Source organism: Drosophila takahashii, chromosome 2L (genome assembly GCF_030179915.1).
Source record: "Drosophila takahashii strain IR98-3 E-12201 chromosome 2L, DtakHiC1v2, whole genome shotgun sequence".
Taxonomy (NCBI): Eukaryota; Metazoa; Arthropoda; class Insecta; order Diptera; family Drosophilidae; genus Drosophila; species Drosophila takahashii.
The window spans coordinates 20,402,729-20,428,660 of record NC_091678.1 but is presented as its reverse complement, the minus strand read 5'-3'; the positions used below and the strand labels follow the sequence as shown (position 1 = coordinate 20,428,660).

Genomic DNA, 25,932 nt, shown 5'->3' with positions numbered 1-25,932 from the left:
TGTGCTTTATGGCTGCCATAACAGTTGTCTAACCCTAAAACCTTGACAGCCCCCAAAAACCCACAGTATTCGGTTGGGCATTGTTGTTGCCTAAGCCCAAAAGAAAATCAAATGAAATTCGATAAAAAGAAAATGCATTCGAAGACACGAGATACTGGGGCTGGGCAACTTTCAAGTGGCACTCGAACTTCAAATCAGAGAAGGGAGCTAACCGATGGGCAGGAAAATAAAGTTGGCAAATCGAATCTGCGACATCTTTCCATTCAATTGCCAATTGGATTCTATGGCCCAGGGATAATCTAACTTAAGCACAGATAATTCTTTTATGCGAACATTTTGATTTCTGTCCTCGCATTTACAACAACGTTGGCCGAATAGAACTAGCAACTAATTTTTGTAGCAAAGAACCGTTGCCACGCCTCCTACGCCCACCCCGGATACGAAGTTCAGTCGGCAGTCGCCAGCGGAGGCGTGGCACTTGTCTCTTATTCAATTTGCTTTATTTGATTTGCGATTTTTGCTGATATCAGCTGGAAAAGAAACTGCCAGGACTCCCGCCAGGACACTCGCTGCTAAACCTAGGCTAAAAATCAAATCAAATGGAAAGCAAAATAAAATGCAGGGACATTTATTTTGAGGAAGAAAAAAGTGGAAAAGCTGGAGCAAAAGAAATCAAACTAGATGGGTAAAAACAAACATTTGGTTTATTTAAATGGACCGTATGGACGTCCCACAAGTTGTCCTGGCCCAAGGCGGCTTTTTCTACATTTCGAATTCGGCTTTTGAGGACCTCCAGCCTCTGCGATAGCAATTACATTAGATTGCTCATCGGAATGGGGCTGCCTCTTAGGCAAATCGTGTAAACACTCAAGATTTGTTGCCTGTCATTTAAATAATTGAAAAATGCATTCCATTCTCGTTTTGATTTCAGTTATTTCGCAGGGGCACAAGATTGAAGTGCTCTGGCATGAACATGAATCTTTTAGAGAAATGAACAGCTATCTCCGAATTCATTCACCAGAGCTAGAGCTCCCATTTCATTGTGTCCCGTCCGTATGAACAATAAAGCCTAATGGCATTCTCAGCTAATCCCTTAATTGCATTACAATTAACTGTCTGCGAATTAAATAATATTGCCAGCAATGCGGTGTAGGTGAAACGAGGCCACGCAAATTGCGTGGGTGGTTTGAGCATTTGGGAATGTTTTAGTGTTTTAATGGGGCTTTGTAATGGATGCCTACAGCTTTTGGTATAAATTGTTTTCAACTGTCAAAATAAATTAGGCGCTTAGAGTTTTAGAATATTAAATGAAATAGAATGCTAAGTCTATTTTAGTTGAAAACATATCTATTTAATAATAAGACAAAACGCTCTAGTCAGTTACCCGACAATTAGATACCCGTTACTCAGATTAATGATCTGCGAGGGGGATGGAGATAAGCATGGATAAATTCCATTACTTGCTCATAACATTTTGATAAATTGTCCGATCTGAAAACTTTCTTCTACATTTCAAAAGGTATTAAGAAACACAACAAAATTGCATTTTAATCTACGAGAAACGGGTATAAAAAAATGAATATGTTGTAGTAAAATATTTAAGTTTTAATACAGATAAATTAAAATATTTTTTTACAAGAAAGAGTTGATATATAATATGTGTATACCTATTCGAACTGAAAACTACTTGCCACCTCCGCAATTATCCTTTTCGAAAGTTGCCTTGCGTCTTGCCGCTTTTGCTGCCATTTGCTTTTTTCCTGCTTACTAGACGAAACACTTAATTTAACTTTACAAGTTCTTAATGTGACGGCCAGACAGAAAAGTTGGGCGACGGCAGGACGAAAAGGGCTGCCCACTTGTATGGGACACTGGCGACAAATAGCAATTAGAGAAACAATGCCCGGCAAAACGAGTGCAAAGCCAAAAGGCGGCAGACAAAATAGGCGCAATTAAAGGACACTTTGCGAAGACGACTTGAAGTCTGAAGTCGGTTTAAAGTTGTATCCCCCGCATCCAGGCGGCAACTGCAATAAATGTCAAGCGATTATACCGGCAACAAAGGCAGGCTCAGGCTCAACAATCAGAAGAGCAACCAGAAGCCAGGAGGCGGCTTGATTAATACTATAACACATGATTTATTATGCCTGTCAATCGGCGGAGGGGAAGCCCATTATGAAAGCTCGCTTCAGAGATTGAAATCGGAATCGTCGGGTGTCGTAGATGGAGTTGGCTTTACTGGCGGAGTCGTCGCAGGCATTGCCTGTGATAAGATGGCAAATCGGCTTATGCCCTGGGACAACAACAATCGGCATCATCAATTCACTTGGCGACATTAATATCCTCCCGGCAAAAGGGACGAGATCCAAAAGCTGTCGTCTGACATTTGTGACACCTGCATTGATTTGTCTTCCTTTTTTGTACCCCATACCCAGTTGCCAGGCAATTCAAGGGTATGCTGGACTTGAAATTGAAAGCAATAGGCGAGGGCAACATAATTTATTATCTTTTTCAATGCCTAACAATCTAAAAAAAAAATCATCAAATCAATCAAAAAAAATTGATATGAAACAAAGATCAATTTGATATAATGTGGTATACATTTTCACATGCGGGCACCTCAATTCGATATGTTCGAAATGTAAACAACATGTTCTAAGTAGTCTTTCTTTCTCCCACTTATGTTAACTTAATTCCCGCCCTATTTCGGGTCCACACTTTTTGAAAGTCACAGAATCACCGAGAGAGAGAAATCGGCAGAATAATATTATTTAATATAAATTTTACAAGAATTGCACGATATCTATTAATATTATTTTTAACAAACTTACATTCTAAACTAAACTAACTATTTTAAATATTTCAGATTAAATTCCTTTAAATTATAACGTTTATTTCCCATATTTAACTAGACCTATTAAAGGTGCATCTAGACTATTAAAGGTGCATCTAGTTTAGAGGGTATCAGGGCTCCGTAATTCTTGTTCTCTTGGCTTTATTGTGTCATTGGACTTGGTGGGCGGAGATGAATACCACCTGCCGCCCCCAACTCGCTTGACTGAGTACCTTTCATGTCTTACAAATGCCTTTTTTATGCGCTAATGTTGCTGCGGCTTCTGGCAACTTTAAGTTACCGGGGCACCACCCATCCTCCCACCCAGCGACCCACCACCCCCTCAATGAGAGCCATTAGTGCCGGGTTCTAATGGCCCGACGACAAGGAGCTGCAATTAGAGCACACTCAAACTGGGAAGTCAACTACCCGAAAGAGATGAGGCCGTAGGACTTTTCCTACCTCGCATAGTTGATAATTTATTCATTTGCCGGCTGGAACGACAACATTTATGGACCTCTGTGTTTGCCGAAAGCTAACCACACACATGCCAAGACGAAGGACCTGAGAAGTGCGCAGCAACCCTTAATGGCTTCATTAGAGATCCGCCGGCTGAGATGCCAAGGACAGCATCCCCGAATCGAATCGTATTGAAAATTTTTAATTTCATTCGACTGGGCGTCAAAATCAACGGCTTAAATAGTTGTGCAAAATATGTGTTAAACATCTGCGGGATTGTTCCTTAAGTCCCGAAGTAAACCCCATTGTTATCAGACCCTTGCTTAAGCCCTAACAATTTTCCAGCCCATTGTTCGATTTTAAAGACTCTCGGCACAACTGTTGGGAAATTGAAAACGGATGCGGAATTGGAATTGTAAATTTTACACTTATCCAAGCGGCATTTGTTCGCTTTTTATTGAGCCGAATTGTGCTCGGCATATGTCCGTGTGTGATTCTGATTGTGTGCCCTCTGCTCCTTGATTACAATTTGCATAAAAATATCGTTCGGATTGCGGGCCCCGAGAATTATGTTGCACATTTATGGGCCCCGAATCGAGCCTTAAAGGAAGCGAGCTCTTGTCTTTTATCGTTTTCCTTTGTTATCCGGACGAAGGAGTTGGGGACTACGAAGTAGTCACTTCCAAAGGGTTTAAGACGGATGACAGCTGAAATTTATTACGCCTAATGATTGTCAGATGTGGGTTAGTCTGTTCCAACCACCAGTTGGGATAAGGCCAATTTTATTTACAACGCAAGATGTAAAGAATATTTTATTCACTTTTTCAGTTGGTGGAAAAAACGATTAATATCCTAAGTAAATTCCCTTTTTATCTCACTTATGAGGGACTACAAACTTTTTAAAAATATTCAAAATTTTAAAAGATACACATATGTATACCTTTAAAAGCATTGAAAAAGCCGTATAAATAATTCTTGTTTAGGAAACTTTCACAAGCGCAGAGTTTTAAAGTCAACACTTTAACTCATATCCAAAGTAAAATTCTTACTCAACCAAAAATACCTGTTCATCCTGCTTCCATTTACCGTAAGTCTGGGTCGTGTCAGAGCTACAATCTTCCTAGACAGAAGCGTACTCCCACCAAGCGCCACTCCAAGCAAACCAGGTCTCCAAGGCTGCCATCCCACCCCTCATCCAATTCGTGGCGTGTAAATATTTATAAATATTGACAGCTTAAAGTGAAGTTTATAAGTGACACGAGGCAGACGTGGCACCCCTGCACCAGCAGGAAAAAGGAAGCTTTTTAGGTAACATCAACAACAACACTTGTGGTCAAACTTGAAAGCCTCTTTGATGGTTTTGCTCCTCCCGAATCCCAGGGTTCTGGGGTTTGGGTAATGAAGTTCGCCACTCGAGGCTGTCAGAAGTGCGTGCGATAGGGATGGATGGATGGATAGATAGAGGGTCGGTGACTTGGTGAAAATATTGACAAAGCAATTTGCCTGTCAGACAATTAAGTGCTTAATTGTATGAATGTGTGGCCCGTGGCAGGGGTGGCTATACTTTATAGCGGGGAGGCCAGGGTCTCAAGACCCCAGACCGGAAGTTGCTTAGGTTTAAATCCTCTGCCTGCGCCCTTCCCCCTTCCGAATGATAAACCAATCCAAAGTGACGTGGGATTTATGAGACAGATTCTGTTCTATCTCCAGACAAGTGAAGCAATAATCACAGAGCCATAAATCTCAAGAGCCCTCGGTGGCAAAACGAGTGCCAGCAGAGGCGGTAATTTTTAATATAATTCAGCATTCAGATTCAGCTTCAGCCAGATATGGCCGGAATGTCGAGCGACCCTTCCTGACACTTTGTCACAAAGCGAAACAACGTCGAGTGGTATGCAAAAATACTCGAATATATCAAGTGTATTATGGCAGGCCAGTCGAGTGGGTGAGAGGAGGGGCAGATTCCGAGAGGCACTGTCCAGGCTCAAGGACTCCGATTTGCATAGAAGTGGAACCCGAGACGAAGGAATTTGCACTGGCAGATAAGCAAAGTGTGGCAGTGAAAGTGGGCAGTGCACTCAGCTTAACTGCCACTAAGTGGACTGCATCGCGTTGCCAGATAGCTGCATTAGTAGATCCCATCAAAACGCCATTCAGCTGGGCCAGAAAACTGTAATCAAGTCGAAAGTCTTACAAAAAGCGTAAGCAAACTGGGTCAGGCAAATAAAAAGTGAGCTGGGGAGGCATCCTCTGCCTCAGCCTCACATGTGATCCAAGCAAGCACTCACATTCGCATTCACATTCACCGAGCTTCCATTCAACAACTTTCCTTCTCGCTTTACAAATTGTCGCCATTTACCGACGTTGAGCACCCAAAGGTCCTTCGCAGAAAGTCAACCTGGATAGATGTTCGAAGGGGTCTCACATTTACATCTGCTGAATTCAACTAGCTGGTGATTTATGTCCTGCAATTGACATGAGATTTTTCGGTTGTCAGCCATGGGCAAACTCCTCCTTTAAGTCAGGTGACTTTAAGGTAACCCAAACCAGTTCGCACCTCGATCCAGGCGGACCACAGACCACAGAAACCACAAGCTATGCATTGAGCAGGGCATTCCAAAAACTTAATTACCGCCTGGTCAGCAGCTACTTATTGGGGGAGTCGAGTTAGTGGGGGAAACTGGCTATCCGTAGACATGATTGGCCCCTTCACACCTCATAAAGAGCCACTCAAACGGGCGGGCAGCTATGTCTATAGAGGCCCCGGCAAAGTGACCACAATAATAAACGCAATTTTAGCAGAAATCCAATTAAGTGCCGAGGCATATGAGCCGAGACGTCTGTCCAAGAAAGTTTGCCATTTGGCGAAACTGGAAATCCATCAAAATTCGGCATTGGGAAGATGAAATGCCCTTTTGAAGTATAATTAAATCCGAATATGTTCAGAAACTATCTAAAACTAAACTAAACTAAAACTAACTAAACCTAATTATTTTTTTAAATTTATAAATCATTTTATGTTATTTACTTTTCATAATTTATCAGGGTTTTTAAATCTGATTGGTTTATTGACATTTTAACTGATTTAGTTTTTATATTTCAAAAAAATCAGTGATAAAATCTTGCACAGGAAAACCAAATAGCTCCTTCCTAGAGTATCCTAACTGCGACCGGTCAACAACTTTCCCCAGTCCCCGAAGCAACAGCCTCATTGATGTAGTCTCCGATGACGATGAGTATTATAACCACGATAGTGAGTGGATAGTTTGGCCACTCGCCTCGACTGTCTGGCATTTATTGCGTTCTCTGATAAAAATTGCAATTATTTAGCCAAAACGTTGGGGGCAGGAGCGTAAGCAAGGCGAAGACTTTCGAAGGAGGCTGACTTGGCAGAGAGTGGACAACATGACAAAGTCGTCTGTAATTTATTTCCACTTGGACAGTGTTTACTTAGCCCTGGCCAAAGGAGATGGAGGGACGGGGCTTAAAGTAAACAGGCAGCAGGAGCAGCAATTTCGGGATTGTCATTGATGTGGCCGGAGGACATGGACGGATGATCAGGCCCGGCTTTGAGATGTGACATCCATGTGGGCGTCCAATGGAACTGCGCCTAATGAAGTGCATGCAAATCTCTTGATGTGAGCACCGGCGCCTTCTAATGAGTCCAACTTTGTGGCTAAAAGGTGTGGCATCTGGGTCCAAATTTTAATGCAGCCCAGCTCCCTTCGGTTACTTGGAAAGTGCTGAGCTGAGTGTTCAACTTTGCCACTCGAAGAGTAACCAAGAGGCAGTTTCATTCGTCCACCCCTTTTTCCAACTTATTGCATATACACTGGGAAAACTGAATGACACCTGTTTAAACACTATAACTATAAGATTTGTGGAAGGGAAAATTTCTACATGCTTGGAATCTATCTGAAAAACGGACTAAATATTTTTTTAATTTCTTCAACATTTTTCACTCATTTTTATTCAAGTGCATTTGACTTGGCCAATGTGCTGCCGTTTGCTGTTTTGATGTTGATAAATGATGTTGCATTTTCATTTAGGAAATTTGTTGCCAAAGAAAAGTCACTGATTGACTAACACGATGAGGAGCTGGAGATCTGGAGAGCTGAAGGCAGCAGACAAGTGGCTGCTTGTCAGCAAAGCGTTTAGTGGCAAGATACACATTGCCGGCACAAAGCCAACTGCTCGGCTGGAAGTGGAGATCTTTGGTGGTTGGCTATTCAATTATGCCCCAGACACCAGTTGCAATCAGTTGCGAGCCCAGAAAGCCACTGCAGCGGAGACAAAGAGCGAGTTTATTGGGTGGCAGTTGCTAATGCAAAAAGTTTTCCAACTCCTGATGCCTGAATGCAGTTGGTCGGGGATGTCTTGGTGTGGCGCCATCTATGGGTAAGTAAACACAGGTGAGCTAAGGGGACTCCTTGAAAGGTCTGTTAATAGTTAGTCATGATTGAATCCATCTGAAGTGGAAGGAGCACTGGACTCGGTCCGGGATAGTTTGCCTTCTTTTAAAGCAAATAATTTACTTAGAATGCGATAAGATTAGAAATTGCTAGTAATTACGCATTATTGAACTGAAAGGCTTTAATTATTATGGTTAAAAAATAATACTTTTCTTTTCTAATTACATTTATAAATGTTGATAAATAGCAAATAAAATTTCAAAAAAGTAATTTAAAATCTGGTGAAAATTGTGAGATACTTTATTCATTCATGTCGAAATATTTCAATTCCGGAATCAATCCCAAAATGTATAATGGGAAACAGCAAATATTTGACGAAGTCTCCTTAATTAAGGAGACAAAACACGGTTTAGGTGGCAAGTACCATTCAGAGTATCGAGTATCCTTTATTCGAAGCAGCGATGTTTGTTTGTCCTTGCCTTTCAGCGACAAGTGCCTGACTAGAGCCAAAGGTGTTTGCAGAGAGTAGCCTAATGAAGTGACAGAAAAGGGACCGAACCGAACTCATTGAAATTGAAAAACTCATTAAAAGCCGGCAAATAGGTGAGAGGGTCCAAGGGGCTGAGGGCAAATCCTGGCCGGGGCCGGGACTAAATAAATGTTAAAACGCAGCGAAGAAGTGTTAAAATATTCACCAACTTTGTAACTCTTTTTAACGAGCGATGCGTTGGCGGAAGGGGCGTGGCAACTAAAATAAACACATTTAAAGCGAAACTTTATGCACAGCCAAACTCATTTGCATGTTAAATATTTCACCCACCCGAAATGGGTGGGGATGGGCGTAAAGGAAGCCCAGTAGAAAACCGGAAAATTGTCTCGGAACTTCACACTTTAAAGTGGCGGCGACGAAGCAATTGGAAAAAATGCCGGCAAAACGTGAATGCTTTACGAAAATTTTAATTAAAATTCGCCAAGACGAAAGCGAGTGCGTAACATAGCTGGCGAGGGGGCGTGGCCACCAACGCCCCCCAAAAATGGGCGTCTGTGAAAATTTCAATTAAATGCGCACATGCCAAAAAAGGGCAACTGAACCAAGTCCACAACAAATTGGAAGGTCGTGTTTAGGAGTTCGAGATTTTAGACACCCTTGGGGTCGTATCAGTTCATTGGAAGATGGAGGAAAAATCATCTTAAAATGGTAGTCCCTCCAATATTAATTCTTTAGATAAAATTTTATAATCAAAAGGTTGTTTCTAGTACTTAAGCTTCTGATAATAACTTGTTGTAGAAATATAATCAACCTTATGATCTCCTGTCGTCATCTGTACAGGCTTATTTTCTAGCTAGATCCTTAGATCTGCTTAATATAATTCAATAGAAACAAGTCGCTTAAATTCACATCACTCCTTGCTAGGGCATCATCATTTGAACTAAAATGGCGGAACTTTGGTTCCAGTAAGCGATATAGATAAACACTTGAGGATGGCAAAAAGGATTTGGGGATTCGACTTGGGTGTCTAAGCTGCTTTCGCGCGAGGGCGTGGCATGAAATGGAAATCAGGCAGCGCTTTAAGCCAACGCCAACACTCTTCAGAGGAGGTCAGAAAGCAGAGGTGGGTTAAAGGGGGTCCTTCAGGGGCATGAAAGAGGCCCCCACCAAGAGCTGGCTGCAAGTCAACTGTCTACTTTGCGTGTGCCCAGGACAACTGGCGGTGTCGTGTTGGGGGCGTCGTCGGCAGATATGTTCATTTGGCTGCTTTCCGTGTAAAACTTTGTTTACCTACTTCGGAAATAAAGCGGCAATTTAACGAAATATAATCAAACTTGATTTAAAGCAGGATGAGAAAATAAAGGCATAACTGGGAACATTTTTTTCAATTAACTTAGAACTGTAGAAACCGTAAAACAGTTAGAAAAATCCTTCTACATTTCGATAGGTATTAGTAAGCGCAACAAAATTGCCTTTATACTTTTCCAAAATACTTAAAAACGGTTTCTTCTACCTGTTACATATTTTTGCACAAATACAATTTACCCTTTTACTCTACGAGTAACGGGTGTAATTACTCGTGTTGTACAAGCGTTTCTTTTAAATTACTTAGGTTTTTTTGGGACACGCAAAAAGAAAAACACGCCGTGTTTGCATGGTTAATTTCTGGTGAATACTGGTAAAATTTATATTAAATAATCATTTTGGCGATTTCTATCTCTCGGAGATTTTCTGACTACGAAAAAGAAAGCAAAAAGCAATTTGGCGACTTAAATTACGTGAATGGGAGCATGAGTGGGTGGGTGAAAGACACATTGGAAATTAACTAGAACATGTTGTGTACATTTTAAGCATATCAAATTGGTATGCCCATATCAAGTCAAAAATTTAGTAAAAGTAAATAAAGTGATGCGATAAAATTCCATAAATTCTACACGTCATTACTAAGCTATCTTGGACCTTTCCCTAACGATTCGTTTTGTCCAGGAACAGGTTCCCGACATCACTGCTCGTCAGGGCCTTGACTTTAGATCCTGGCTCTGACTGGCACTGCGAATGAAACTGCGGCAGCTGGCAGTCAAGCATTCAAGCAGTCAAGGCGGCCACTTGACAACGCTCGAGTGTTCCGCTGGCGTGTTTAAGATTAAAGCGTTGCGCCTTGCAACAAAAGTTGCAGTGACAATGGGCGGCCAGCCGTGCGACTACGAATGCGACGACGACGACGACGACGGTTACAAGTGGGCCCCAGGCCCCAAGTCCGGATCCGGGTACGGAAAAGGAATCCGCCACCCCAACACAGTCCCTCGAAGGAAAGGGCTTGAAAAAGAATGGCAGGCGGAATTGCAATGTCAGTGTCTCCAGAGGGCGGGGAAAAAAGACAGCACAATGTTGCCACATTGCCCCTGATGAGGGGGCGGCTTGGGTGGGGCAGGGTTTGCCGGGCAAGCAAATGCGTGGCCTTGTCCTTGCTCATCCAGCTGGCGAAGAGGAGCAGGAAGCCCCTTGGTCGTCCCCAAGCGGGAAATGTCAGACATAAGTCATTTAAGATAGCTAAAGCCAACCTCGGTTGCCAGGATTTGATCCAAGCAACTGGATATGATTTTGAAACTATTTCGAACTCCGATTCAAGTCCTTAAAATGGCGTTTAGGGATAAGTCACTCGTTTTACTAATTTTTTAAAAATTAATGTATTATATTTTATTTACAGTTATCATTTCACTATATTTCTTTACAACTGATAAAATCCTAAGAAAAATAAAAGTTTATTTATAATTTAAATCAATGTTGCTTATAATCTGAGCTTTTATGTTTCATAAAACTCCCTAATTTGTTCTTTTGTTTCAAGTTTATGTTTTCTTCCTCAAGCATGACACGTGTATATCGTCACTCCCCAATCATTTCTTTAATTTCGGGTCCAAATCTTTGACACGTTTCGATCCATTAGATTCGTGACATTTGTCGTTTGATTTCAACCGAGTTCAATAGCTTGGTCGACCGTCCCCCCATTTTGGAACTCCCCTTCTGGGGTCCACTGACTGCACTCATTCAAGCATTCATTCACCATTCACACGCATGCCTTCCCCCGGCAATCTCCACCCATCTTTTTCGGATTGCAATGAAAACGCATTGTGGTCGAAATTGTTAACAAAATGTCAAACGGAAACGACGACGCCGCCGATGACAACAGCGGTAACCAACACAACAGCAACTGCAACTGCAGCAACATCAAGCTGCAACATCGACGGCGTTGGCCAATAAAAATTCAATAGCCAACGAAGCCAACGAGTGATTTTAACGCAGTCCGCAGCGGGGGAAAATCCGGGGGAAAACTCCCGGGAAAGGGGTTAATGTGGGCGCAGGGGTGTGGCGAGGGGGTTCTACAAGCCGACTGATTGTGCGGTTGTTGTTACAATTGCCGGCGTTCTTGTTGCTGCTGCAGTTGCTGCTGTTGTTGCAGCTCGCACGTGATGAGTGCAATAATGAAGGCGGCAGTGGGATGGCGGGGGCGGGTCTGCGTGGACGGAGGTTGGGAAAGGGAAGGGGAGGGTCGTCGGTGATTTGGCAATCAAAGTGATTAGCGAGGAAGTGATTGGGCTGGGCGCAACGATGGTGGCAAATTCAGTGAAGGGTAACCAGTTTGGTATGGGAATGATAAGTTCTGGGGAATTTTAGGTATCGTGATTGAGAAAGGGATATTGAAAAATAATATATTACAGAACAGTGGTTTTTATAAATATTATTATGTTATTATTCTAAAAAAGTTGTTAATTAAATGTTTAACTTTATTTACTGTGGTTTCAATAACATTCCTAATAATAAATATTTTAATTATTTTTATTAAGTTTTAAAATATCTTAAAACAAGCTTGTCGCCCACATCATTACAGATTTTGTTAAAGTGTAAATGCCATTTTGTAGTGTTTATTAATACCTATCGAAATGCACCAGAAAATTTAAAAATCGGATTATTCATTTAAAAGTTATGAACAAATAATACATTTTCCGATAGGTGGCGTCCCTTTCAAGCGACTGCAGGCGTATTCAATTCAATGCAATCACAGAGTCTTTTCCTGTGACCCACTGCTCATATCTAATCCACTCGAAACTGGCGGCTGATTTAGCTACGCGACACCTTTACACTGCCTGCATTCGTCGCTTATTCAGGGGAAATAATGTACGAGTGCGCGTTATTTGTTGGCATTGTCGGTGTGTTGCTGTTGCATTGCTCTTAATTTCGGGTTTCAGTGAACAGGGCACGTATCCGCAGCTCCAATGTAATTATGGAGCGCACATGTGTTTGCCTGATTAGGCGATAGGTGGGCGTGGCAGCGATTTGTATGCAGCCCCCAAACTTTCGACTGGAAAGGGGAAATGCGATCCCTTTTTTTTTGTCATTTTAGTGCGTGACCGGGAGTTGATGCGACATTTGACTTACAATTAAATGCGAATATACACAACTGATTATCGAATTTGTCGCGAATTTGTGTGTTGGTGCCTGGAGCACCCGCTCCATAAGTGAATCTATGAGTAACGATAGGAAAGGTGGGAAAACTGCAGTTGTTGCGGTCAGGTGCTAATAGCGGTGTTGCCTTGACATCTGAGGTATGAAATTGCTTTGGGGTTTGGTCAGCTTGAATTGAAATTAATGAAATTCTACTTTACCAGGGGTCAAGAGAAAACAATACTAATATTTAAGAGGCATTTACTAATTAATTCAATTAGTAAGTGAAATAAATGTGGCGCGTTTGTTGTGCATAAACAATAGTTCGAGTCTAACAATGGTGTAATTAACCTACATAACAATTTAGTGCGAAAAAACAGGAAAAATGGCTTTTATGAATATAAGCCAAATCAAGCTGACTTGTACTAGTAAATGGAATAAATTAAGCGTTCACTGCCATTTTTTATTTAATTAAAACTGTTAAATGGCATAAAAAATATATTAAATTTTAAACTCTTGCCATTCAATCTTTCAAAATATATTTCGTGAAGGGATAATCATGATTATTATTGCAAGCTCACTAACTTGGCCGACATCCTTCTCCTTCGATCCGTGATGCGTGTCGTCCCCAGTGTCAAACTCATTTACAACTACGGACTACCTGACTCAACATCCAACTTAACCCCTCCGTTCCCCCACTCTCCTCTTAACCCATCAAGAACACAATTTGCGTATGCAGCCCAACTAACGAGATGGGAGGTATGCCTTTCAGTCCCTTCCCCTGTGAAATGCAAACCAATTTGCGGCAAGTGACTCGGTTGCCATCGTGACACATGCCGCGGACAAGAGCTCTGCTCCCCTTATACACATTAAAAAAAGAGTTTTGTTAGGCTATAATTGGCAAAAAAAGTTCAGAAACATTCTCCAATTTTATTTCAATGTTGAGTTCTACACTGAAAAACAATTAATGCTTCAAATGTAAGTAACAGAGTAACCTATTGAAGTTTTTCCTCCTAAAGACGTCCTTCTTTTTAAATAAACAGAATATTTAAAAAAAAATTTTTTGTTGTTTTTGGCGACCTGTTTTGTACTTAATGTTCTGTTTGGCTGGCTCAAGGTCATGGATCCATGTAATAAAACACAGTTTTTGTTTCCAATTTTTCCCAATATATTTCGGTCCCGCATCGGAGTCCGTCTTCTTGACTCCGCGGCAGACGCTCGATTTTTTCGTTTTTTTGTCGCGTAACAAAAATTCCCCTGAAGACGGACTCCGATGCGGGACCGAAATATATTGGGAAAAATTGGAAACAAAAACTGTGTTTTATTACATGGATCCATGACCTTGAGCCAGCCAAACAGAACATTAAAAAAAATGTTTTAAAAAAAAAACAATATTTAAAAATTTTTTTTTAATCTCAAATTTGTATTATGAATTTTGTACTGCATTTTTTTGGAAGAAATTCGGAAAATGCTTTTTTGTGCACCTCATTTGTTGGGCCATTTCTTAACATCATACTTTTACAAACTTAATATTTTGTGTAGTGTACTTTTCGCGTCTCCCGACTCTCGGCCCTCGACTCGAATGATGTATTGCTTCCGAATATGATGACGAGGCGCGTTAAGGAGGAAAGGGGCTTTCCCGGGAAGGGGGCCGGAAAAAATCTGGGCTGAAATCTGGCAGCTCCGGGGAAATGGAAATACGGCGACCAACAGTCGCCGCCGTTGACGTCAGTCGTGTCATGGGCCACGCTCGAAATTTATTGCCACAGTTGTTAAGTACGAAATGCGTCGTAATTAGTTGCAACTTGAGTTATTTGTGCAACAATGCAGCCTCGCAGGAGGCGAAGAGGGGAGGTCGAGACCCTAATGAGGCTCTCCCCATTCGCACATTAGACACGTACGTCTCTGTTTCGCCTTCGCTTACATTTTAAAATGCATAAATTCGAGTTTGCCATAAATTTCATGGTCCGTCGTCGTCGTCTTAGCCATTTGCGGCATGCCAATGAGTTGTGAAGTTGCAGAACAGAACCCGGGTAAGTGGCAATGCCCGATCGCAGACTTAAGCCCGACTCGCCGCGATTTATCAGGAAATTGTTTATTATATTGTGGGAGAGAGCTTTTTTTTATGTGCACCCTTCCATCGAGAACCACGCGTGGTTTATGGCCGACAACATCGGCACATACCCTCTGAATCACCACCCCTTTTCGGGCGTGGGAAAGTCCTTGCCAGCGCAATTGCAAACGGCCGGCGATGACTATGATTCTGATTTATGCCGCAGATTGGCGCGATATAAACGTGCCAGCGATGGGACAAGATGGAAAGTGCAGCCGGGTCATGGAGTGACGATGGCCTCTGAATCGGAATGTTGGACAATGATAAACTAGACAGCAAGCCCTGCAAACCCTGCCAGCACTGAGTGTTTTTAGTAATTGCCCATGTTTGCAGCTCCATTAAAATATACATTTAAAATGAGATGTGTTCTTGGAGGATTATTGAACAGTAAATTCATAATAACCATATTTTAATAGTCCATGACAAAAAACTTAACATGTTATTGATTAAAACTAAAAGCCTCATTGTATTGTAAATACCAGAGAGTCAATTATCTTTTTCTGCAATTACTAAAAAATTGAAAATATTAATTGGCAAGCTGGCCACTTACGAAGCTCGAATTTAATTTTTACTTAAATTGAAATTATATTTTTTTTGCTTTTTTACTGAGAATATTTAAGAACAATATATTTACCTATTAATTACACAAAAATGGAGAATTTAATTAAATGTTGAACTATTTTAAAAATATCTAGTCACAAAAAGTATTTTTCCAAAACCTTTCTTCGCAGAGATCTGTAACTTGATGCCCCAAGTGACGGCTAATGTATACTGTACTCCCAACCGGGCGGGACGAAAATAGAGCATCTTGCCCCACCCAGCCGGCGACTCCCACGCCAAAGTCCCCCGGATCCGAGCCTGCTGTGTGTGGGCCACCCATGAACCCGCCAAGTATTTGTCATAAATGATTTCCACGTCGCAGCGAGAACACCGGACGGACTTGCATGCGGATCCCGTTTCCAGCGCATCCTCATGCGACACGACGGAGTCGGTTCCAATTATCCCCCGCTCGAATATCAAATTAAGTGCCCAATGCTACACTCAGAAAATGAATCGCCCTGAATTTTAGAAAATCGCCTATGGATTTGCTTCACTGGCGATTTTTTTCTTTAAAATAAAAAAATTTTCTACTGGTAAAGAAAATTTTCTTCCAATTAATCAAAATTCATTAAATTCAAGAAATATTCCAGAAATATAGAAAAAAATCGCCAGTAAAGCAAATCCATAGGCGATTTTCTAAAATTTTTTTCTGAGTGTATGACAGTTTTAATGTCTTTAGCACCATAAAAGCCGTGCAGAGCACACCACAGAGCAAGGAAAAAATCCCATAAAAGGGGAAACACGGATATTTGTATAAACATAATAAACGAACTAAAAACTGAAACTATCCGCAGCAATTGGGGAAATCCTACTCCATAACCCACGAAGTTCATCTCAGTCGAGGGACAAAAGTTGACACAGAAATTTCTTTAGACGCCCCCAGTGAAAAATATTCAATTTTTACTCCTCACGGGTGGGAAATAATTTTTCATAAATAGGAAAAAATGCGGTTGGAATATCTCACCCAAAATCCAGAGGGATTTTATGAGGGCCGGAGAGGCATCTCCAACAGCTGCTGGTAATTAATGTCTGGCCGCGTTCAATGCACTGGATAATCACGCGGCTGGGGCCACAACTCTTTCCCCGAAATCTCGGCAAATAAATCTCTACCGAGGGTGGAATGGAGTTATTCCTCCTTAGACTCAATATAAATGATAGTCCTGGCTCGCAGGACTGCGATTTGTCGGCGCTGGATGCCAAAGGATTCTTCTTTCTACGACGGCAAAACTTTAATTGACTCAAGTAAAAATATTAGAAGAAAAGATAAAGCTTTGGGGATTGTGTTTGTCCAGATGGGTAGACTTCTTAGGGCTGATTAGGGTCTGCAAAGAGATTGATTGAAGGGTTCCCCAGTGCGGAGGTAAGATCCATTTGAAATAAAAATGTAACTTTATTCAGTTTTAGATGCTGAATCTTATATTTCTGGAAAATTTCAGTAATTTCATTATCCGTTCTTTCAACCTTAGTTTACTTCAATGTGTATATGCTATTTTTAGCCACTAGTCATGCATAATCCTTGTGGGTCCACGCAATAAGGCCTCTGCCCCCATCGCATCCATCCTCCCGATCTTGCCCACAGATGCAATGACGATGTTGTGTCCGCTTTAACTAAGTTCTTTGTCAATTTTACGGCTCGGGTCCATCCATTCCACTGGGCATTATGTGTTTCAGGGGCGGGGATTTCGGGGACCGGGTAAACCACTCTCTATTCGCACTAAAGCCGCGATACAATAAACCAACCGTCCCACCAGACACGCATATTGAGCAATCAAAGCCAACTGTGGCCCAGCACATGCACTGCAAAATATAAAATAGAAAATGAAAATACCACTTTCGATTTTAGGCCAAAAATATAATATAAGTATAAAAATTATTATAATTAAATAAAATACGACGAAATTCAATTATATACAATTAAAATGTTTTAAAAACGATTTTTTTAAGGGCATATGTATGTGATTAATTTGTTGTTAATATTTTGTATGTTTTCTTTGACTAATAAGATATTTTATTTAAAAAACTAATACTGTCTTTATAATAAAAAACTAAATACATTTAAATTTAGATAAACCAATGAACCATTTGTTTGCTAAATATATTTTTCGAGTGTATTTCAGGCTGGGTGTCCCCGATACTTCCCTTTGACCAGCGTCTCTACCGGATCCACTATTCTCCTTTTCTAATTGCATGTAGTGGGTTCGTTTGCATTGTCGCTTCTCGTACGCTCCATCAGCTCCCTTTCCCAACTCTCTCTTGTTTCACGCTTTTGAGTTGTTTTACATTTTTAATTGAATTTTCGCCATAGTTTGCATTCTTTTGCAGCACTTGATGCTCTTATAGTTGTAGCCCAGCTTCTCTCCTCACCCCCTTCTCATTCTCCTTCTGGCTTAACGCTTTTTCCATTAGAATTTACACTTATTCATTAGTTGCAACATGCAACAGCTGCAGCGATGTAAAATAAAATTTTATTTCATTATTCGAGACAATTCATTAGGCGAGCCAGATACAGTGTAATCGAGTTGGAGCGCAGATGCAAAAAAGTGTCATTGTGGATGGCAAATATTGTTATACATTTCCGGAGTTACTATGGCTTTTCACGGTTTCACGGTTTAAAACACACGGACTCTTTGTAGGTTCTTGATTAACTTAAAATGTTCCATTATATACTTTACATCAATTCTTAAAAAAACATCACTTTATTGCACTCACAATTTTCTAATTTTTGACTTTAAATCCAAATGCTCTTTTTTTATTGCCATTTTTGATTTTAAAAAATATTTTTCTTTTTTTTTTAACTCTATCCCTGAACTTGCTTTTATCTATTTTGCAACATGAGTTTTAGTCTTTTTTATTTCTAGTTAGTGTTTCCCACAATTTTTCAAAGTAAAACATTGGATGAAGCTGCATGCCAATATTTGTATGGGCAAAATAAATAAAAAACCTAAGCCAACTGCATGATGTGAAAAATAAAATCGATTTTAATTTTAAAGTTGATTCACTTTGGAATGAAACATTTTTTTATTGAAAATAATTGATTGGATAATTAAAGTTAGCTCCCCACGGCATTTCCGTTTACATCCTTCCACATTCCCAGGGCACAGATGTTGCCCACTCATTTAAGCCCCATTCCTTAGGATCCTTCTTCCTGTCACCTACTTAACATACAAACGGAAGATTCTCATTTTTCCCATCATAAAATTCGTGTTTGCTGTCGGTCCCGTGGGGTCAAGAAATGGAAATGAGGAAAGCGTAGGGAAAACGGTCCGCCAAGTCGTTCGTTTCGTTTTTTTAACGGCCACTTGAAAATGAATTCCTACTTGGGTGCCTATGTACTTGAAAATATGTGGGCCATAAAAACATAAAAACATAAACAGAACATAACCCAAAAGTTGTACAGGAATGGCACAAGTGAAATGCGAGTTGATGAGTCCTGGCCCCAAAAGGAACGGAGTGCACATCTGCATATTATTAATGACCGGTAATTACCTAGGCGGAATCTGAGGTGGGTACTCCGCTTTTTAGAGGCTGGGGGTTTCTGAGAAATGGCGCACATCACCGACAGGGGGCGCCTCATGCAATTTCCCGGCTAATGACTGGCCATCCCAACCAGAAAGTACCAAGAAACTCAAGGATACCCAGGGGAAGTGGAGAAAATACAAAATCTGGCCCCAAAAAAGTTTCCGCTTGCCGAGTGATTCATGTGTTTATAAACTGCTCGCTTCTCGGTATTCTCGTGCCCACAAAAAATAGCTGGGCAAATAAATAAAAACTTCAACAAATATAAATTAAAATAAACAAATTAAGAATAGTTCTTCGACTGCAAGTCGCTGACGTTTTTATGGTACAATTAAAGTGCGTGTTTGAAAAGCCTCGCTGGAGGAAAATTGAAATGAATTTCCGTCTTGTTGCAGCTGATGAAAAATACCACAAAAAATCCCCATCCGCCTGTTTCATTCGGCTCAACCCATTTGGTTGGAAATGCGAGGAGACTCCGGCGCTCCGCAAGCTTCGCGTTTAAAAATAATATTGATCTTCATCGGAACGAAGTGTTAATAAAATATTTTTCTTTAGCCTCTGCCTGCGCGAGTATGCCCTTCGATTCTTTTTTAATGAAATTTTCGTAATTCCTTCATAAAAAGTGTAGAGATACAGAAATATTATTTTTTCTTTCAATTATCATGACGGTTTTACGATGCCTTAATGTTGAAATTATGTCCCGCATCGGGCAGTTGGGGAAGTCGGTCATAAAAAAATTATAGTTTATATATGTCCGATGATTATATGATTATACGATGACGTTGTCCCCAAGTAGCGATGACATGTTTAAACTCAGACAAGATTTACAATTTACAAGACAATGTATAGACAAGCAAATTTTACGACTATCCCCATAATTATTTCCAAAGAAATTGTTCATTTGGGTTCATTACCCTTTTCTTTATATGCATTAAAATATAACAAAAACTCGTTCGGAATATTAGGTACAGCAAGAAGTACATTACAAAAAAATTTTAAGTGAAATGAAAAGCACCAATTTAAATTTCTGAAAGAAAAATGCATTTGTTAGAATTGTATCATAATTAATTGTTTTTATACGATTTTATTACCTTTTTAAAATGCATAGATGGTTAGATAGAGTTTTCATTGGAATAAATAATGGAGAAAGGGAAATCAACTGGCGACATGGAAAATAGAAAGCGATTCGAGATTAGATAAGGGTTGGATAGTGATATACTGACAGGTGCATATTGTTGCAACATACGCTTCTGAGCCCAACTAATTCTGCATCCAACTTCTCATAAGTAGAAGAAACCCGAGACCATAAAGCGCCCATATCGCTTTTCATCTCACCTAAACAAGCCATAAACCAAATGACAAACGATGCCACATAAATTTTCCAACTACCCGCCCGACTTTTCAGGGAAACTTATCAAAACATTTAGATAGAATAAACGCCTGACAATAAAAAAAGCGACAAGATGAAGAGAGGAAAGCTCCGAATAGGAATACAGAGAGATAATCAAGCGGCACGATAAACAACGGCGATAAAAAATGAATGCGGAACAACTTTCTTAATGAGCTGCCAAAGGCGGTCAGTCGGTTCCCATTCCCCGCCATTCCCCCAATCGAACCCAATCGGGCCCAGAACTGGAATGAAAAACTAAATCAAATTTGAATAAGAAATGGGCCCCTGTGAAAAGTCGTTTTGATTGGATGACAACATCCCGGGGCAGTGTGATCAAGTGATTTCGGCCCTTGGGCACGGTAACTCCCCCCTGTTCCACAAAATAGTTCCTAATCTTCGATGATCTGTAGGCGGCTGCTGTGCGGCAATAAAATCGTTTACCCAAAGTCCCAGGAGGTGGAGTCCGAACTGGGTCGATTGGATAAAGAAATCGTAATTAATTAAATTTATGCGACATGTTTACAGTTTTCTCATTGCCTGGCCCTGCACAAATTTACATAATTTTCCATGCCCTCTCTATGGGACCGGAATCAAAGTCAAATGTTGCGCCTATTTGTGGGTCGTAAAACGAACTTGTCCGCTTTGATTCTAAATGTTAACAATGGATTTAAATGGGAGACACTTTAGAATGGAATTAGCTGGATGAAATTGTTGGGATCTTACTTCGAATTTATGCTTTAATTAAATGGATGTTCTAGGCTAAAGTTCTGAACAAAACCAGAGTCAATAAATAACCGAGGTCAACTTCCTTTAAATGATGTTAAGCAATTTGTCGGCAAATTGTGTCCTGTTTCCTTCCTTTCATATGAGCTAAGCCTTCAAAAAATACCATTAAATCATTTATCATAAGCTCGTTAGCTACCTGCAGTTTTTATTGCGAAATAAATAAACATACGTTTAAATTTTAATAATAAATATGGAAAAATCGTCTTTTTAAGATGTTGGTATGCATACAGTTTTAATTAAACCGTCCTATCACAACCTTTCAGATTTTTTAACCTGTCAGTCAGACAATTTTTTTATTAAATTGCTAGCACATTTAATACAAAGAAAATATTCCTGAAGAATTTTAAGCAACCTTTTGCCCACCTCTTTTCTTTCCCCTCTCATTCTACCAAAAGTGTTTATTTAACCCTCAAACCAAAACTTTTTGCTACTCGCTTTACACATGATACTTTACCTTTCTACTCACAGCCATCAATTACTTTAAATTTGACAAGAGTCGCCTCCATAATTCAGTAAGCCAAAAAAGCCCCGAAGTCGGCGGAATGCATCATTCACCGACCGCTCGACGTATTGCTCTGCAGGTAGCCAAAATCCCGGTACCGAACTCAAAATACAGACCCAATCCCCGAGTCCGGCAAAAAGCCATTGGGCGGCTCCAGCCTGAATTATTAATTCCTTTTGCCCGCTTGGCCGTCTGCACTGCAGGTGATTTTGCTAACAAGACCGCTGTGGATTCCGATGGGGGTCATCGATGATGAGAGTCCGGGATGGGGAACGCACGAAGGGGGAGAACAAATACGATGGGGGCAATAAATTCCCATTTAAAGGTGGCTTTCTTCGATACCGACGCTGGCTGATTAGAATGCTCATGAGTTATGGAATGAGCAGGGGTTCGAAAATATATATATTTTTATTGATTTCGGAGCACTGACGGTTGTGTTATGGGTTGACTAACATTTTTAAGCCACTCTTTGTATTTTAAATTTTAGAATCTAAAGTCTAAAATAAAGAAGAAATGTATATTAAATATATCATTCTTAAAGGTACAATTTCTACATGTATTCATCTTCTAGTTACTTCGGCCACTCCCTTGAATTTAGTCCTCTATTGCTCTTAATCGGCAATTAAGATTTCCTTTGTGATCATAGGTCACGCCTCTTTTCAGGCCCTCAAGTGCTAGCTGAATGGGAAATGGTGACTGGTGATTTTTCACACATCTGCTGAGGGTTTACTGTACATCCATCCCACCCTATTCCTCGGTTCCCGCTCCCAATCAGTCAAATCAAGAGATGTGACAAATGAACTGTCAAAATAATGCCAGCGACGAAAGGGAATGACGACACATATGTTGGCACCGTTCCGTTTCTGGAGGAGTCTTTGGATCTCTGGCTCTGAACACAAGACTTCATATGGGTGCGGCTTGATCTCGTTTTGGTGGCCCAACTATCAAGTGCTGACAGCTGACTAAGCCGCGGGCAACAGACAGTTTTATCGTCCTTTCCTGTCGGTAATTTGTAAAAACTACAAATGAGCAGGGCCCCAGTTTTTATTCAGAGTGGAAGATGCTTCACAGAGAACTTAATCTGATTCACAAGTAAATCCACAATGTCAAATTTGTTCATTTATAAATGTAACAAAATTTTAAATTTATTTTAATGTAGTATTTTTATAAAAAAAATAAATTTATAATTTTTATTAATACCATCAGTAAACTGAAATTATAAAATCATTCAGGGAACAGTTGTTTCCGATGGGAACCGTTTATAAAATTAATTCGAGCGAGCTATAAAACACTTAATAAGGTGCTTCCTGGCTAAGTGAAAATCACTGGGTCCAGAGCTTCAGATTGGGATCGCTTAATCGATAGCCCAAGTACAAGCTCGTTAAGAACACGAAGCAAACAAAGATCAACTGGCGGAGCAAAACGGACAGTCAAAACAAGAGCCCAGATGGAAATCGAGATGAAGATGGAGATGAGAAGCTGGACGGGAAGGTGAGCCTCTGGGTTGGAAGACGGAGTGAAAGACTAACGATGCCCGATGTTTATCGCGCCTTCGGCCAACTCGAGAAGTCGGCCAGACAAGGTGCGGAGAGAAAGGGTTCATTATAGTCTTTATGGCCCAAACCCTCGGCAGGCAGGACACGTACAAAGACCCTAGGAAGGGTCTCCAGAACCTCAACCACCGCTCCCCGCTGCGAGCTGTTATTTATCGTGTTTTGTTGCTGCAAAGCCAGATTGCCCTGTTGTGATAATAATGCAAGACATAGGACGAGCCGGAGAGCAATCAATTAAAAGGGCAGCCAGCAAAAAGTTCTCGGGAAGTGTTGGAATCCATGAGGTAATAAAGCAATTCTTAGGAGAGCAACAAGGAGATTTCGGGCCAGCGATTACGAATTGTGTGCGTTTTCCTTATCTAACAATTGCATGTAGGGCAGCCCGAGGTCCTCAATTCAGCTGCTGATAAGAAGTTCGACGAAAGGCCGTGATTTATGGTCAGGTGCAACCATTCTGGCCTCGATACTTCTATCTTAAACTGCTTTAGAAACGATTTCATTATAACTAAAGATTTTTAAAAGTATTTGGATTTTTCTAAAAAACTATTTAATATAACAAATTAATTGACTTTGATAAATATATTTCTATTATATTTAACTAAAAACCTTAAAGGTGTCTGTAAAATTAAATTTTTAGGGTGGCTTTAACGACAAATATTGGAAACTCTATGGGATACATTGCTTTTTAAAGAAATCATTACTCGTTGCTTGAATATCATTTTATTTTTATGAAATCAGGTTTTATTTCCTCAACGACAAAGGTCGCTGGCGTAATTATGCAAATTACCTTTGGACGATTTATCATAAACGCGTAGAGTTGACATTAATCATTTAAACGGTTTTTGGTTAAATGTGAGAATCTTTTCGAAAACTGTCTTTACGGTGGTGACTGGCGCCAACTGACAGTTTTTTCTTTGCCTTGATTTATTGTCGTGTGTGTTTATGTGGAAAATATTGTAGAAATGATTTATAATCCTTATCTAGGCAGGCTGATCGTGTAAGGGTCATGAGATAGCCCGCGGAGATATGCAGACGGACGAAAAAAAACAGAGTAGAAGGGAAGGGAACCCAGGTAGTTAGACCACTTCCATATGCCGTTTAACCCGTGAAAACCTTTCAAAATAGTAGTAAAAATAGCGAGGCTGTATCTGCGTCCCACAAACTTTCACGGCATACGCCCCAAAGGCTCGAACGTGGAGCATATTTCTCTCTTTCTCTGCGGCCTGCGATTATCAATTAAATGGGCGCTGGGCGGGGGTGAATGTGTGTCAAAGTTCAGGCATTGGAAACGTGCAGGCCGCAAAAATCCACAGGCCACAAAGGCACAGGGAGTGCTCGAGGGGGAGAAGGCAGTTGGCCGGGGTTAGGACGGCACCCACACTCCCCATTCGCCGCCAAGCCCCCCTTTCCGCTCCCTGATGACAAGTACTGTGAGTTATGGCCATGGCAAGCAAATAATTGCGAAATTACATTTCCCTCGCCTTCTTCCGACGGCCATTTGTGACTTGCATTGAAGTTTACACTGAGCTACAAAAAAACCTGTTTATATAACTCTAAAATTAAAAAGAAATGTTTCTTGTAAGCTTATTGTAATATCAATGTATACGATAACAGTCTAATTAATATAATTCGAATAGGTTTGCACATTTTTATCCACGGGCATATTTGAAAACGAGCTTATTATTATAAACTGATTTTAGGAAATCGTCAACTTTATTGGGTTTGAACATTTGATATTGACGGGCATATTTGGGCATATAAACTGATTTTAGAAGTTCGTCAAATATATTCGTATAATGTGTTCAAGTGGATTACATTTGAATACGTACTTAAAATTTTAATTTATATTCTCCCAAGGTCAAACAATTAATAGAGATTCTAATTCGAATAATAAAAAAAATTTCTAAGCCTAAATTATTTCAAAACAAGAAAGGAAGCTAGCTTCGGCCAGCCGAAGCTTATATACCCTTGCAGATCATTCCTATTAATTAACAAATCGCAAAAATGTTCAATTTTCTAATATTTCTCATTAATTTTCCGATCGTTCCTATGGCAGCTATATGATATAGTCGTCCGATTTTGATCAAATTAAAATTGAAATTCGAAAATATTTAAAAAGAGTCATATCCTAGAGTAGAAGATAATACAATAAAAACCAAAGAAGCTAGAATTTATTTCCTATTACTTTTCCATTAATTTTCCGATCGTTCCTATGGCAGCTATATGATATAGTCGTCCGATTTTGATCAAATTAAAATTGAAATTCGGAAATATTTAAAAAGAGTCATATCCTAGAGTAGAAGATAATACAATAAAATCCAAAGAAGCTAGAATTTATTTCCTATTACTTTTCCATTAATTTTCCGATCGTTCCTATGGCAGCTATATGATACAGTAGTCCGATTTTTTAAATAATTAATTCGAAATTCAGATATATTTAAAAAATAACATCCCCAAAAGTAGAAGGTAATATTTCAAAAAACACCGAAGCTAGAATTTTTTAAAGTTTTTTTTTTCCGATTGTTCCTATGGGAGCTATAAGATATAGTTGTCCGATCCGGTCGGCTCCGACATATATACTACCTGCAATAGAAAGAAGACTTTTGGGAAAGTTTCATCCTGATAGCTCAAAAACTGAGAGACTAGTTTGCGTAGAAACAGACAGACGGACAGACGGACAGACGGACGGACAGACGGACAGACGGACAGACGGACAGACGGACAGACGGACATGGCTAGATCGACTCGTCTTGTGATGCTGATCAAGAATATATATACTTTATGGGGTCGGAAACGTCTCCTTCACTGCGTTGCAAACTTCTGACTGAAATCATAATA

At 40.3% G+C, this 25,932-nt stretch overlaps 1 long non-coding RNA gene across 1 annotated transcript; it reads right to left on the bottom strand.

Annotated features, from left to right (window-relative positions):
* Positions 1-16,937: 16,937 nt before the first annotated feature.
* Positions 16,938-18,257, bottom strand: LOC138913711 (uncharacterized). The gene is made up of 2 exons (XR_011419513.1): positions 18,057-18,257; positions 16,938-17,992 (listed from the first exon to the last, which is right to left on the bottom strand). It is a non-coding gene; the product is annotated as an uncharacterized lncRNA (long non-coding RNA).
* Positions 18,258-25,932: the final 7,675 nt, after the last annotated feature.